Source organism: Candoia aspera, chromosome 1, assembly GCF_035149785.1.
Source record: "Candoia aspera isolate rCanAsp1 chromosome 1, rCanAsp1.hap2, whole genome shotgun sequence".
NCBI lineage: Eukaryota > Metazoa > Chordata > Lepidosauria > Squamata > Boidae > Candoia > Candoia aspera.
The window spans coordinates 57,921,245-57,938,780 of record NC_086153.1 but is presented as its reverse complement, the minus strand read 5'-3'; positions in this window follow the sequence as shown (position 1 = coordinate 57,938,780).

The window sequence follows — 17,536 nt, the reverse complement described above, 5'->3', positions numbered from 1 at the left end:
TGCTTCACCAATTGTCAGAGAAGAATATTGGCCCCAATGGTGTAGACAGGATTTCTTGACAAGACAGGAAAAAAACACTATGAAGTTGTAAGGGAGGGTAGGTTCAAAACTGCATGTAGACATCAACAGAGATGTGATTGGAATCCATATTTTTGGATAGACCTATTTTACTTCCAAATTCATAGGCTTCAGCTTTAATTAGACATTAAGAATCTTCTACCATGAACAGTGTTGAATTGCTCAATTCCAATTGTTCAGCATATGTATTGCCCAGGCATCCATGAAGTTTTATTTCTATCATACAAACACTACATTTAAATAGAATTAAGCACTCTGACAATAATCTTAAATTCACTGGAAAGACAGTTCTTAAATCTGCCAAGATGAAACTTTAAAAAGTGTATACAATTGCCAAATAAAATTGCAGCAGCCAAAGAAATGTTCAAAATGCAAAATGCATTGGCTTGCAAAATATGATTTTTTTCATTCTGCCTTCTTTGGTGTGGACGAAGCATTGGAGTCCCAAACTGTGGACAGATCATAGTGCAGTAGATCATCATGCAAAAGTTCCCAGATAAGTGTAGTATTGTAAGAATCTGACACAATTGACTCAATAATGACCTGACTCATGCAGCCATTTAAAATGCAGATTTCAGATTTATTGAAGATGTGTACAGAATAAAGGAAAAAGCCACAACTAAAGATTCCTGCTCAAACTACCTCATTAAAAACACCGGCAAGCCAGACCCCACTCCACATTCCTTCCCCCTTTGCACCAGCAGTCCGGCATTCCACTTCCAAATGTCTCCAGCTGATACAACCTTGGATTCCACCATTAGACCAAACACTATTCTTTCCCACTCTCATTAAACCTCCCCCTCCCTTCTGGTGCTTGACATGTGTTGACTCAACTGGCAGAGGACACAATCAAATGATCTACCAGTTCTTTGATTGTGGATTCTGACAAGTATCTCCAGTTGGAGTGGGAAAAGATCTCTCTTCAAAACTATAGACCAGTGTTTCTCGACCTTAGCATCTCTAAGATGTGTGGACTTCAGCTCCTGGAATTCTGGGAGTTGAAGTCCACAGATCTTAAAGTTGTCAAGGTTGAGAAACACTGCTATAGACATTTAACATAGGCTAGCTTCCTTGATATGGTGCGCTCCAGATGTGTTTGACTACAACTTCGGTAATTCCCAGGCAACATACATTTAGAGAATAGCAGATTGGGGAGGTCTGCTGTACAAGTCTGTTTATTTGTAAATTGCTCTTTCTCCAGATGAAAGGTCACATTATTGAGCTAGATAGATCAGTGCTCTGACTCAATGGCCATATCATGCTTAGTGTAAGTCAGGAATTTCTTTTAAGCTATGGTTTTCTGAACAGGCCATGATCACTCGCTTTGCCTATAACTCGAAGTGGTATCACCTATCATGCTATGCCAAAAGCAAACAAACCACATTATGGCTTAGTATCATGTATGAATCAAGCTGATGCAGGGACAATTTCATGCATTCATTTTAGACTGGAAATTATTCTGCTCATGTTATTCTCCATAAGACACATAGAAAACCCTTGAATGCAGTCATATTTTCCATCACAAAACAAGGAGAAACCTAGGTATGTCTTCAAGAAAGAATGGTGGTCAAAATCCAAAGTCAGAACATCTTAACTTTTAGGTTTTATATGACTGTTGTGCCACTTTTGTTGTATTTCGTCATTGCTTTTGTATTTTTTTTTTAACCTTGCTGGTCATTGACCATATTTTTAAAAAATTGGATTTGTAGAAGGGTGACAAGGTAGTGAAATTAAATGAGTAAGTAAAGGGACTGCAGCAAAAGCCTAACCTGTAGACTCTTACTTCAGGAAGGAAAGCCTTAAAAGCAATAGCAAGACCACAGCCCAGACATTATAAATTTTACTTTCACTATTGAATGGGAACTGTGCAAATAACAAAAGTAAAAAAAGCAACACAAACAAAGTTAATCTGTTGCCAAAGAGATGGGTGAAGCTATAGAAGGAACTGAAGAGAAGAGCAGAGAGCAAAATCCAGCAGAGGGTAGTTACAAAAGACAGCATAGATCAGACCTTTTTCTGAGCTGAGGATGTGGTAGAATCCAGGGCTAGTTCACCAAGTTATTTAATCAAGACCAATTATTTTTATTAAGTTGTTCTATCACTCCTCACCAGCAGGGCCAGCCCATTGTGTGTTCTGTTTTGTACATGGTATTTGTATGCCAACTATGACCAACCCTATTTATTTTACTGATGGATTGAAAAAAATATCTTTTTTTTTTCAAAAGTGCACCAAATTGAATATCAGTTTAAGATGCTTTTGTTACCAAGCCCACACTGGCATCCACCATCCTTAGTCAAAAGTTAGGGGCCCAGCAGGACCAATCATGAGGTGTGTGTGTACCTGTTAAAATACAATCTTTTACTACCTGACAACAAAAATACTATGTGGCTTCTGTGAGAGAATAAGCGAACCAAAATGCGTCTTTCAATATTTCCCTATTGTTGCCAACAAAATATTGTTCCATCAGGGGTACTGGAGAAGTATAAAAACTACTTGGCCCAGCAACTGCATACATTGTCCCTGATCAAATTCTTACCCACCCTTTTTTTTCACTGGGATAAAGAGTTATATGGAAATACTTAATATACTAGCCATTTTCCTTTTTAGATTTGGTGCAGTACTTTTCAGTGGTGCTGACATCAACATTATCCCTGCTACTTGGTAAGGTCATTCATTCCAGGCTTCACCAACTTTGGAAAGCAGGATGGAGGGAGTGCATCCATCCTGGCTCTTCTTGACCTCTCAGTGGCTTTCAATACCATTGACCATGATATCCTTTTGGGGCGGCTCAGGGAGTTGGGGGTGGGCAGCGTGGTTTTATGCTGGTTCACCTCCTTCTTCTAGGGCCGGTCCCAATCGGTGGTGATAGGAGATGAGAGATCTGACCCTCGACCCCTTTTGTGTGGGGTGCCGCAGGGTTCGGTTCTCTCCCTGCTCCTATTCAACATCTACATGAAACCACTGGGTGAGATCATCCATCACCATGGGATGAGGTATCATCAATACACTGATGATACTCAGTTATGTATCTCCATCCCGGGTGAGGTAAGTGATGTGGTGACTGCCCTTTCTCAGTGCCTGGGGGATGTAGAGGGCTGGATGGGAGAGAACAGGCTTCAACTGAACCCTGGTAAGATGGAGTGGCTGTGGGTTGACGGCTCTTCTGTATCTCGGAAGTTGTCATCTCTAGTTCTGGATGGGGTCACACTGCCCCAGACAGACCTGGTGCGTAACTTGGGGGTCCTTCTGGACTCACAACTCCTGCTTGAAGAGCAGGTGGCAGTCGTGGCCAGAAGGGCCTTTGTGCAACTTTGTGTTGTACACCAGTTACGCCCTTTCCTGGATCAAGATGCCCTCCTAACAATCACTCATGCCCTGGTCATCTCCCATATAGACTATTGCAATGTGCTGTACGTGGGGCTACCCTTGAAGAGTATCTGGAAGCTTCAGCTGGCCCAGAATGCAGCCACGTGGGCAGTTATTAGTGCCCCAAGATCAGCACATGTGACCCTACTGCTGCACGAGCTGCACTGGGTGCCAGTTTGCTTCCGCGTCCAATTCAAGGTGTTGGTTATGACCTTTAAAGCCCTACATGGCATGGGGCCAGACTACCTGAGGGACCATCTCACCCACATGACATTGACCTTTCCTACCCGGTCATGCAGAGAGGGCATGCTACAAACCCTGCTGGTAAGGGAATTCTACTTGGTGGGGTCCTGGAGGTGGGCCTTCTCTGCAGTGGTGCCCACCCTCTGGAACATTCTGCCCCCAGCAGTGAGGCAGGCCCCTTCACTCCCAGCCTTCCAGAGGAATTTGAAGATTTGGTTCTGCCACCTCACCTGGGGGTGGCTGGTGCTGTAGAGCCCTCCCCAATGAATGAGGGAGCCACTTGGATTTTATATCTACTTTATTCTCTATTTATATTGGTTGTTTACACTGTAATTTACATCTTTTATGGTTTTAATTGTCGATTTTATTGTAAACTGCCCAGAGTCCCCCTTTTTGCAGGAGATGGGTGGTGATAGAAATTTGGGAGGGGGGGAAGGATGGGACCTGGCAACCTGGGCAATGGGATGTCAAATCTGCCTTGGACAACTTACAGATCCCTGTAAGGCACTGTATTTTCCTTTGTTGTTTTGTTACTGTCATTTTCAATTGGGAAACATATGAAAAGCGTAAAATAGGGTTAATTGGCTAAGAAAAAAGAAACCTCCCTGCAACCAGCACTGTCCCAGGTGAGGTCGTCAAGTTCTTAGAAGTGTTATTTTTAGTTATTTATTTATCAAATTTTACCACTGCCATCTCCCCCTGCAAAAGGAGGGACTCTGGGCAGAGGTCCTCCTTTGGTGTTAACATTCTCCCCACCCCCACCCCATCACATACACACACACACACTCGCTTTACAGTGTTCTGGACAACTATCTGAGAGTAGGTTCAGCCAGACAGATTCACTTTGGTAGGGCTGTTTGTGAGCATGCCAGAAAGCCTTTGGATTAACTTTATGTCTAAACTATGAACTGACCCTAAAATAATTCTTCCAGCATAATGCACCTTCTCATCATCAGTAGTAATGATAGCAATCCAGTGCTGAGTAACTATTAAAGAGACTTCATAAATACTGTATGTATACTAAGGCAGCTTTCTCACTCTATAGGGTGTTTGTCTCCATAGCAACAAATGGCACCATTTCTAATCTTCCATTTAAACCCTCTATTGAAAATGACTTTTTTTTTGTAATTAAAAATAGGCACGCAATTGCACACACCCACAGAAAGACACAAACCCATTAGGAATGCCTGTTTGTTCAAATATGTGCAATCAGCACCCCAGTGTGGCCAAAGTGAGTAATTCCACCCAGCTTCTAGAACTCTACAGCCTGTTTAGACTGTTTCTCTCTCATTTCTGCTCAGATAATCATACAATCAACATGCATTTTTACTTGGTTACTACAAGAAATGCAAATATCTGTTTCCCACAGTAGAGATCACACTTGCCTAGAAGTGAGTACAATATTTACAATGTTTCTTTTAACACAGGAAAATTGAAGCTGCATCAAAACACTGTACCTTTTGCAACTGCCCTGCAGACAATGGCTGTAAAAGATTGCCTTCTTAGGGTATGTTTTTGAAAATGCATAGATAAGCCTCTAGGCCAGCCTTTCACAACCTTGGTTCCTGGAGGAACCCTTGAAATAACTTTCAGGTCTCAGGAAACGGCTACATAAAAACTGCAAACAAATACAAAAACTTCACAATACAATTCATTTCTAACCTACTGTAATGGTATGTGGAAATGACCTCGGGAGACACAGACTGGACAGCCAGCACCTAAAGATATCTCAGCCCACCGCAGGAGGGGAGGCATGGGAAGCGTCTCAGAAGGGGGCCTCCCTAGTTTTCTAAACAGTAAAAGGAAAGCTTAATGCAAGATTCTGTTAATGTAACCTGTTAATGTAATGTAAAAATAGAGTTTTTACTCATGGTTATGCTTCTTCTCTGGACTACCTCAAAGGGCTACCACAATCCTAGGTAGTGCTAAACTGGGCTGGGAAAGGAACTTCTATGACACCCTGGAGAGCTGTTGCCAGCCAGCTCAACAGTACTGAGTTTGTTGGACCAATGATGAGACACTACGAATGGCAACTTACTAAATGGATTCCAGATGCTTCAGTTTCAATTTTCTCTGAATTTCCTCCATTTCATTTTCTCCCACACCATGCTCTTACAGGCAGCGAGTCTTAATAGATTTGACAGGTTTTTATTTATTTGTGTAATGAATGGGTTCATTTTGAAAACAAATAAAGGGGGGATTTGATTCCAACTATGAAAACCTTACTGCAGTCAAAACCCAGCAAAAGATATCTCGCAGAAGGAGGGGAGGCGTGAGAAGCATTTCAGAAGGGACCCTCCCTAGTTTTCCACAGAGTAAAAGGAGAGGAAGGGAGAAACACTTTCAGACTTGCAAGATTTGGTTAATATAACCTTACAATAAAGATAGAGCTAGAATTCATTGTTGTGCTTCTTGTCTGGACTACCTCGAAGGGCTAACACCTACACAATCCATATTTACAATGTTTACAACAGCAAACCGACAGGCCAACACCTGAGTCATGGTGTGTAAAAATTCCCACCACTGTGCGTGCTAGCATTGCACAGCAAACAAAGTTCAAACATTGTTTGTTTATTTTTAATCACAATCTCTCGCAGAACCCTACAGTTCTGTGGAATGCAATTTGAGAAAGGCTGTCTTTAATAGAAGGAATGCAGCACTCCAAAAAGTAGGGTGGGGGCAGGGGAAGCAGGGAGAAGATAATTGGATTTCATTTCCATTTAACTAATTAAAAAGAAATTTTAAAAAATGAGATTTCTGTCCAGTCATAATAATTTATTTATTCAATTTAGCGGCTGCCCAACACCACAAGACTGGGTAGCTTACAACATTAAAAGCAAGAAAACCATAAAACAATGGGAACAATGATCACACACATCCAGGAGAAAGATACAGTAGTTAATTAGACAAAATTGTACAAGGACTCAACGATAATACCCCAAGACACAAGGGAACAGCCAAGATTTCAGTGCATTTTTGGACATCATCAGGATGGTAATCATATGCATATCTAGAGGGATGGTGTTCCAGAAGGCAGGTGCTACAACAAAGAAGAAATGCTTCCTAGGTGCCAATGAATGGCATTGTTTGATCAAAGGGTCCTAGAGTTCACCAATTCTTACAGGATGGGCAGAAACTATTGGAGACAGGTGGCCCCTCAGATGACCAGGCCCTATGCCATGAAGAACTTTCTAGGTGATAGCCAGCACCTTGAATTGCACCCAGAAACCAACTAGCAACCAGTGCAGCTTGTGCAACAGTGGCGTCACATGGGCATATTGAGGCACGCCTGTTACTGCCCACACTGTTGCCTTTTGGACCAGCTATAGTTTCCAAGTGATCTTCAAGGGCAGACTCATGGAGAGGCATTGCAGAAGTCCATTCATGAGGTGACAAGGGTGTTCTAGGAACAGGTGTAACTGGTGCACTAGATGGATCTGTGCAAAGCTTTCTTGGCCATAGCTGTCACCTGCTCTTTAAGCAGGAGCTGAGCCCAAAAACAACCTCAGATTGTGTGCCAGTCTCAAATGAGGAAGCACAATCCCATCCAAGACAAGAGATGGAAACTTCCCAGAATCAGGGGAATCAGGGGATCCAAATACACACAACCACTTGGTCTTGTCAGGATTAAGCCTGAGTCATTTTCTCCCCATCCAGACTCACACAGTCTCTAGACATGGGACAGGACATCAACAGCATCATTTGAACAGAGATGTATAGTTGGTTATCATCAGCACATCGATGATACCAAAGCTCATATAGATGTTAAACAGAAGGGGTAAGAGCTACTCTGCCCTGAGGCATCCCACAAGTGAAGGGCCATGGGCTTAATCTGTCCCACCCCCCACATCAATACCAAGTGGAACCGACCACAGGGAAAGGAAGACAACCACCACAACAATGTCCTCCACTCCCAATCTCTACATTCAGTCCAGAAGGATATCTTAATCAATGGTATTGAAAGCTGCTGAGAGATCAGGGAGAGCCACAGCAGCCCTTCTGTTGCACTAAAATAGCTTTTGGCAATCTCTGGGGTTGTATGCAAGGTCTTTGGGGTATCCATAGTCCTGAAGCCTCAATTTGTGCATCTTTGCTCTTCATTTCCTAATCTGACTGTGACTCCCTGGGATACATCTAGAGAGCAGCAGATTCACAAAACACGCTAAGTAATAAATCACTATTCCTACATCAGTATTCAGATCATTAGACAATTGAGCCTATCAATAGTTTTGCCCCTTTATCTTTTTGAACACATTTTCTGGATTCATGGAATATTAAGTTATGGCTTGTTTTAACTATGGTTTGTTGGACAAGCCATACTCACCTGGTTCACATGTAATACTAAGCCATAAGCCATTCTTTCAAGCCACAATGTTCTGATTTAATGAAGAGTGAATAGATTGAAAAGAAGGAGAAGACTGAGAAAGTCATGGTTGGATGGAACTGATATCCTCAAAAGAAAGAGGTGAGAAGTTTAAAAAAACAAAAAGTAAAAACTGAATCAGTGCATAGCTGTGGTAGAAGCTGGGATTGTCTGCAAGGTTAGAAAGGTAGAGAAAAGTATAATGAATTGTTTAAGTGTAAATAAACTTAGATTTCCTTTTCTGTTATCTCCACCTTAAATTTCTTTTTTTCATTACTGTTTTCTGCACTTTGCATAAAGCTTCTTACCCAGAAATGGAGTAGCCCTTCATGGCTGCAGCATGGTCTCAGGAAAATACATGTTGCTGACTGGCACTATAAATGCAGCCATGCATGCTCCAAAGCCCCTTTTGTTCTTCAAAACCCTAGTTTGTATGTATGATTTAATGAATGTGTGAACAGCCATTAGCTGGATAGTTGTAATGAGTTCAGTGAAACATACTTCCCAGATAAATAAGTTTTGGATTGTAGCCTTATTTAAAATATAGATTTCTAAATAGCTCCATCCTATTTGCAGTATCACAGGATGAAATGCTTCTTAAGGGACTGAACGAAGTAGCTGATAGTCTGGCCAAAGCTTCGTGTGTTTTTTTTAGAGATATCCCAGAGAACTGGTAATTGGTAAAATGCTGAATGACTGGAAGAAAGTAAATGTTGTCCCTCTTGTCAAAAAAGAAGAAAAAAGACGAAGCAGAGAACTACAGACCCAACCACTCTGGTACTGATCTCTGGGAAGACTCAAGAATGGACAACAAAGAAATAAGGACCTTGTAAGGACCTTGAAAGCAATGCAGTGATTCAACTGTTTCAAACTAATTTTATTTCATTTTTTTTTACTAGATAACCTAAAAGGTTGTGGGGATGCTGTTGATGTAATATTGCTTAATTTCAGCAAAGCATTTGACAAAATACCCCATGAAATTCTTATTAACAAGCATGGGCTGGATGGCATGACAATTAAATGGATATGCTTGGAAATTATGCTAAATTGATCAATCAATTCTCATCAGACAGGGAGAAATAGCAAGTGATGTGACATAAGGTTAACTCCTCTACCCTTTAATATTTTTAATAATCATTTGGATGAAAAAGTAGAGGGGATGATTTTCAAATTGCAGATGACCCAAAAAGAGATGGGAAAGTTAATAAACTAGGAGAGAGAGAGAAAAATGATATTAATAGGTTAGAAAAGAGACTAAGAATAAAATAACAAAATTTAACAGAGTCAAATACAAAGTTCTTTACAGTGATATGGTAGAGGATAGGAGATTCTGCTTGGTAACAATACTGTTGAAATAATAATTGATAATAAACAGAATATGAGTTAGCAATACCTGGAAATGATAAGGATAGATGCAGTTTTAGGATGCGTCAACAGGAAGCATAGTTTCTAAATCACGAGAAGGAATTGTTCATTTTATACTGCTTTGGTCAGACCCTATCTCAAAGAGTATATCCAATTTGGAAAACAACACTTTAAGAGTTTAGAGAAACAGCTTTAGATAAAAGAAGATGAAACTCAGTCCTGTGAACAGAGATTGAAGGAACTGAGCATATTTACTTTTGAGAAAATGGGTGAGGATATATTAGGTCTCCTCAGATACTTGGAAGAATATAAAAAAAAAGGTCAAAACATATTCAATATTGTTCCAGAGTACCAGACATGAAATAATGAATTTAAGTAATGGCCAGTGGACTCCAATTGAATGTGAGGGAAGATTTCCAGTTTGGCACTGAAAACAATTATCCAGAGGTGGTAACCTTTATCCAGAGGTGGTAACCTCTCTTTCACTGGATTTGTTCAAGCAGAGGCCAAACAGCCAGTTTCAGGAGCTTTAAATTGGACTCCTGAATTGAGCGCAAACTCTGTTTTGATGATTCTGAGAATATTTGATGATTCTGAGGTATAGATTAGTGCCTGCATTAAATATCTAAAGTTAGCTACCTTTCCCAGTTCCTAATGGTTAAAGCTTTCTGTCTATATGACAGCTATATAAATAACAAATTCAGTTCTTAACAGAATGCCCATGACTTGTTAAATCAGGCTTGAAAATGTCACTGTTACTTATGATATGTCAGTGAAAATGTATGGAATATTGCAAGAAATTTAAAAGCTTCCATATGCAAACATAAAAACAACACAAAGCATACAAATGTCAGAAGAAGCACTTAGAAGAGAGGGAAGGAGATTTTATTTTACTATTATTTGAAAACAATAGTACAAGTGTAGGTTGATGCATTTCTAACTTCTACGCATAAATAGTCCTGTGGGAAAGAAAATCAATTCCATATCTCCCACTTATGTATCAGCTACATTGTAGAAGCCATAGAGGCTGAAATTTCTACTGTATGTAAATGTGAATATGAAATATTTAGCTTTGACTTAATTTTATTTACTATGTATTTGAACAATTTAAATAGCTGCCTATCTCACCAAAGTGACCCTAGTGGCACACAAAGATTGAAACCAAAAAAGCCTAACATTGCTCACCAAAGCAATTTTTTTTTTAAAAAAACAAAAACTATATTGTATCACACACTTAGGATCAAAGAACCATGCCACTTCAATCACTAAGATAATTACAAAGCACTCATACAATGGAGCTCACAGACTCCTGGCCCAAATGTCTGTGGGAACATCCAGACTTTAAAGCCTTATGGAAGACCCACCCATCTGGATCTCTGGGAGAATGCTGTTCCACAGGGCAGGCGTAGCAAAAGAGAAGGCACGACTCCTAGGTCCCCCAAGATGATTTTGTCTTATAGATAGGACTTGGAGCATGCCAATTCAGTTCTGCAAGTAACCTCACCCTGCACCAAGGAGGGCTTTATTTAACCAGTGCCTGGAATTGCATCCAGTGCCTGAAATTGCATCCATTGGGATCCAGTGCAGCTCGTGGAGCAGAGGTGTTACATGGACATACCGTGAAATGCCCAGAAATGGATGCATTCTGGACCAGCTGCAGTTTCCAAAAGCTCGTCAAGGGCACTCCATGAAAAGCACATTGCAATAGTCCAAACAGAAGTGTGATCCAGGAATTGGCACACATGTTGAATCTGTTAGGTTAGGATTAGGGTTGCAAAGCATTTGTGACGCGGTGGCGCTGCGGGTTAAACCGCTGAGCTGTCGATCGGAAGGTCGGCGGTTCGAAACCGCGCGGCGGGGTGAGCTCCCGTTGCTCGTCCCAGCTTCTGCACACCAAGCAGTTCGAAAACATGCAAATGTGAGTAGATTAATTGGTACCGCTACGGCGGGAAGGTAACGGCGTTCCGTGAGTCATACTGGCCACATGACCCGGAAGTGTCCTATGGACAACGCCGGCTCCAAGGCTTTGAAACGGAGATGAGCACCGCCCCCTAGAGTCGGACACGACTGGACTTTACGTCAAGGGAAACCTTTACCTTTACCTTTACCTAAGAAAACAATGCACATAGAATTGTACTAATCCACAGTGTGGTTTGATTGTTTCTGGCCTATCACACTGTGGAGCCACCTATCATGGCTTGTTAGCCATTGTTTATGGCAACAGTGGGCAACCTTTTTTAGCCAGAGGCTGCTTGTTCCTTATTGGAGCAGGAAGAAGCATGACAACAGATAGGATATCACCCAAGTGCGTACAGCTGACATTTTCTGCTCTTTATTTTTAGGAATTTGGCAGTTTACAGAAAATAGTTGCCCTGAAATCCCAAAAGCTTAATGGAGCTATTTTACTGGTTAAATTGTTTTTAAACAGGAAAAAAAATATTCCCACTGAAGATCACCACTTTGCCTCTGAAATTTTGTGGCATCTGAAGGGAGTCTAGGAGCTGCAAAAATGGATTTTGCCTGTTGCAAGAATCTAGACCAGTGTTTCTCAACCTTGGCAGCTTGAAGATGTGTGGACTTCAATTTCCAGAATTCATGGCTGGCTGGGGAATTCTGGAAGTTGAAGTCCACACATCTTCAAGCTGCCAAGGTTGAGAAACACTGGTCTAGACAATTAAAGTTTGTTAATTGTAAACAAAATTGTGGCTTAAAGTGTGGTAAAATCCTAGTCACTGGTGTTTCTACCTTACAGATTTAAACTAGTTGAACCATCATTCCTCCTCTTACAGGAGGAACAATTGTAGTTCTGTGAGTAAAGGTTAGCAATAATTAAAAGAATCCTCAGTACTTTTGTAATCTACAACATCCACCATTTTTAAAAGATATTTACTATATTTAAGGCAGTATAAAACCAATCTGTACTTCTAGAGTAGATAGCAAAAATCCCAGATAAGAGTATCTGCCAGGTTATATTTCGAGTCTCAGACCATTGTGAGTTTGGATACTATTCAATAACCACAGTATTGACTGTCTCTTTTCACAGAGTTGTGTAAGAAGTTATAGATAAGAGTTTAATCCAGCCACTATCACCAACTTGGAAAAAGAAAGGTAAATTTATTGCAGGTTAAGAGTGCTAGAAACTTCCAAGAAGATAATTTCAGCATGAAATTTTCATGACACACACCCCCGCCCCATTCCTTTTCTTGGAACATACATTCAGCCTGTCCTTGCTTGCCCTGAAAAGTTGTTTTTTAAAAAGTTCCAAAGAACTCAAAAGAAATCATAAAAATATAATTCCAAGATGTATTTTTTAACCTAAAGATTCCAAAAGTCTTTGCTTGCAGCAACTCCAGTAAATATTTACTCTTTTTATTAAGTGAAAGTTCTTACATATAATTAGGAAGCACGTTTGTCACATTTCAAGTCAGTTTTTAAGTAAGCACTTTTTAAAATGTCAGTAGTTTAGTGATATGAAAGACAGATTGGTGTAGTGATTAGGCACCAGGCTAGAAACCAGGAGACCATGACTTCTAGTCCTGCCTTAGACACAAAGCCAGCTGGGTGACTTTGGGCCAAGTCACTCTCTTTCAGCCCCAGGAAGCAGGCAATGGCAAACCACTTCTGAAAAACCTTGCCAAGAAAACTGTACAGACTTGTCCAGGCAGTCTCCAAGAATCAGACACGATTGAACAGATTAAAAAAAGTTAAGCCTATACAAAAGCCTACTGACAACAAAGGTCCGCATAGTTAAAGCAATGGTGTTCCCCATAGTAACATATGGCTGTGAGAGCTGGACCATAAGGAAGGGTGAGCGAAAGAAGATAGATGCTTTTGAACTGTGGTGTTGGAGGAAAATTCTGAGAGTGCCTTGGACTGCAAGAAGATCAAACCAGTCAATCCTCCAGGAAATAAAGCCAGACTGCTCACTTGAGGGAATGATATAAAAGGCAAAACTGAAATACTTTGGCCACATAATGAGAAGACAGGACACCCTGGAGAAGATGCTGATGCTAGGGAGAGTGGAAGGCAAAAGGAAGAGGGGCCGACCAAGGGCAAGGTGGATAGATGATATTCTAGAGGAGATGGACTCATCCCTGGGGGAGCTGGGGGTGTTGATGACCAACAGGAAGCTCTGGCGTGGGCTGGTCCATGAAGTCACGAAGAGTCGGAAGCGACTAAACAAATAAACTGTCCTAACAGCCAGGAAACACGCTGAGACAAGGAACTGGTCTCTAATGTTTTATTGCTAGTACATAACAGGAATCCTAACAAACTAAAGAAGCGTGGGAAAAACCCAGACATATAAACCCCAAAGGTTAAGGCGGTCCCGATCTGTGTCTCTTTGAATGGCTGACCAATTCTTCAGTGCTACGCATGCGCTTAACAGTCTGGAAGGGAGCCCCCTGCTCGCCATCCTTACTCATGAAATCACCCTCCCCTCCAGATTCACATTCCATTTCAGCCCCCTCCCCTCCAGAGTCTTGATAAGATTTGCCGTTGGCTTCTAATATCCCATGGGAACTGGGCAACGATGGAAAGTCTTCAAAGGAAAACTCCTCCAAGGACGAATCAGTGCTGCTCTCCAGGTCTGATAACGCTTCTGGGCCAGGTGGCTGCTGCTGGAAAACATCTAGATAATTAGAAAAGTCATCCCCCCTCCCCCCTGGGAAATGCAAACCCGAGGTGGAGGGCTGCGGCTCCCCCACCTCTTCTGTAACTGGAGTGAAGGCTTCAGGTGGGGGGGGGAGGTGCACACTCACGAACTCTTCTGCTTGGGCTTCTTCGGCCTGCTCAGCCGAAAGAGGAATCCCGGGTAGAGTGCGAGGCTTGGGTTTGTGAGGAAAAAGCTGATGAAAACGATGAACCAGTGCTGGTGCACGCACATCTCTGGCATTCTCCCACGTGCGCTCTTCCTCAGGGTACCCATTCCAGTATATGAAATATTGGATGCCCCTTCCCTTCCTCCTAGAGTCCAGAATTTCCTCAACTTTGTATTCCTCCTCCCCCCTCCACAATTACCGGAGGTGGGGGGGCAGTTGCGATCGCAAGGCACTTGGGGGAGGGTCTTTGGCTAGCAAGGCTCTGTGAAACACTGGATGGACTTTCATGGATGCTGGGAGCTGTAAACAATAAGCCACTGGATTTATCTGCTGCGCCACAGTGAAAGGGCCCACAAACTTAGAGTCCAACTTCTTGGAGGGCCTGGTAGAGTTCAAAAACTTGGTAGAGAGCCACACTTTGTCTCCTACTGCAATCGCTGGCCCTTCCTGTCTGTGAGTATCTGCCGCCCTCTTGTAAGCACTCTTTGCCCTGTTCAGCTGCTCCTTTAACAACTCCTGTGCGGCTTGTTGCTCTTTAAGAAAATCAGCCGCAGCTGGAACAGCTCCCTGCTGGGAGGAGGTGGGCAACACCCGAGGGTTAACCCCGTAGAGTGCCTGGAAAGGGGACATCTTGGTAGAGGACTGTACAGAATTATTATATGTAAATTCTGCCATGGGCAGCAGGGCTGGCCAAATGTCTTGCCGATAAGTGGTGTAACACCTGAGATACTGCTGTAACCACTGGTTAATTTTCTCGGCTTGCCCATTACTGGCAGGATGATGCGCTGATGACAGGTGGATCTGGACCCCTAATGACTGGAAAAGGGCCCTCCAGAACCTGGAACTGTGGGCCTCTGTCACTCACCAAGTGATTCACCATGCCTCTATACCTAAAAACGTGGTCCATGAACAACTCCGCTGTGGCTGGTGCAGATGGGAGGCCCTTGCAAGGAATAAAATGCGCCATCTTTGTGAAAAGGTCCACCACCACCAGTATGGAAGTCAGCCCCTGGACCGGGGGTAAATCAGTGATGAAATCCATGGAGATAGTATCCCAAGGCTGACTGGGGGTGGGTAGGGGTCGCAAGAGTCCTGTGGGCTTCCCTGGGAGAGGCTTGGCTCGTCTGCAGGTGTGACAAGCAGCAACGTAACCCTTTATGTCTGCAACCATCTTAGGCCACCAGTAGTCTCTCAGAGCTCTGTGGAGAGTTTTGAAAACACCTCCGTGGCCTGCCGTTTGGTGGTCATGGCAAAGTCTCAGTACTTCTTCCCTCAATGAAGGGGGAATATATAATCGCCCACTATGCCAGAGGATTCCTGCCTCCACATTGAATGGTGAGGCAGTGTCTTGCGGGGCCCTCTGGAGGTCATCCATCCTGGCTCTGGCATACGTGTCCTGTTGCTGCTGAGCTCTGACTCTTGTAAATAGGTCCTCTGCTTGTCTGCCTGCTGCTAAAATCTCTGTCTGGTTCCCCCTCATAGACTGATCAAAGTTGTGAGGTTGTAATATAGAAGCCTGTACCTCCTGGTGAGTGGCGGGGGTTGCCTGAAAGGATCGAGACAGGGCGTCTGCCAAGCAGTTTTGCACCCCGGGCACATAAGAAATAACAAAATTGAAACGGGAGAAAAACTGGCTCCATCTGATCTGGCGTGGGATGAGGGATCTGGTGTTTTGTAGAATCTATAAATTCTTGTGATCGGTGCAAACTTTTACACGAAAGTCTGCCCCTTCCAGCCAGTGCCTCCACTCTTGGAATGCTGCTTTAATTGCCAGCAACTCCTTGTTAAAAACATCATAGTTTCTCTCTGCTGGTGAGAGGAGGCGTGAAAAAAAGGCACAAGGAAGCAATGTATTCTCGGTTTTGTTTGTATATTGCAACAACACTGCCCCAATGGCAATATCTGAAGCATCTGAGTACATTATGAATTGCTTCGTGGGATCAGGGTGTCTTAACAGCGGCTGGGATGCAAAAAGCTGCTTAAATTCTCGGAAGGCTGCTTGCTGTCTCTTCCCCCAAATGAATTTTGATCCTTTCTTCAAAAGCTGTGGGAGGGGTCTAGCAATATCACTATAGTTCTTTATGGAACGCCTATAGAAATTGGAGAATCCTAACAGCCTTTGTACATCTTTAACATTTCGGGGAGGTGGCCAAGAGATAATTGCCTGGACCTTAGAAGGATCCATGGATATGCCTTCTGTTGATACTTTATAGCCCAGGAAATGTAATTCAGTTAAATCAAAGGCACACTTCTCTAGCTTGGCGAACAGCCTGTTCTCTCTCAGTCTTTGCAAGACATTACATACATGGGTTACATGAGTTGTAGCATCCTCAGAGAAAATTAATATGTCATCTAGATAAATGACCAGATATTTATCTAGTAAATCAGAGAAAACTTGATTCATAAATCTGGAAAATATGGCTCCTGCATTAGACAAGCCAAAGGGCATGACAAGGTACTCAAATTTACCAAACCTGGTGTCGAAGGCAGTCAGATATTCGTGCCCCTCTTTCACCCAGATCAGATTGTATGCACTCCTGAGATCCAACCTGGTAAAAATGCGTGCCTTCTGTAAGCGATCTAGCAGATCCGAGATTAAGGGCAGAGGATAGGATTCTCTTTTTGTTTGTTTATTTAAAAAACTGAAGTCGTGGACCACTCTCATGGGTGTCTCCTGGGTTGCAGGTGCCAACGGGTCAGGCTTCTTTGGTACGAAGAAGGTAGGAGCAGACGCTGGGGAAGTAGATGGTTGGATAAATCCCTTTTGGAGATTGGAGTCTAAGTAATCCTTTAAGGTGGCTAGTTCCTTGGGAGACATGGGATATTGTTTCCTTGCTGGAACCCTGGCTCTTGGTATCAACTCAATGGTGCAATCACAGTCCCTATGGGGGGGTAGTGCTGTGGCCTCTTGTTCGCTGAAAACGTCTGCAAAATCTGCATACTTGGCTGGCAGCTGGACCCCCCCTGCTTCCGTGACTGCGTTGGTTGCTGGAGAGCGTGGAACGGCTTGAATCTTGTGGTGCTGGCATTCCTTAGCTGGGAAGGAGATTGCTCCTGTAGTCCAGTTCAGCGACGGGTTGTGGATCCTCAGCCAAGGAGTGCCTAGGATTACTGGCACATTAAGCGATGCAGTAACATAAAGCTGGATCCACTCAGTGTGGTCTCCCGTTGTCAGCTGCACCGGTTCTGTGAGTCTTCTAATCGGCCCTGCCTTGAGGGGCTGGCCGTCAATGGTCTCCACTTCTATGGGGCATGGCAATTCTCTGGTCGGGATGTTGAAGTCTTGTACAGTCTGCACAT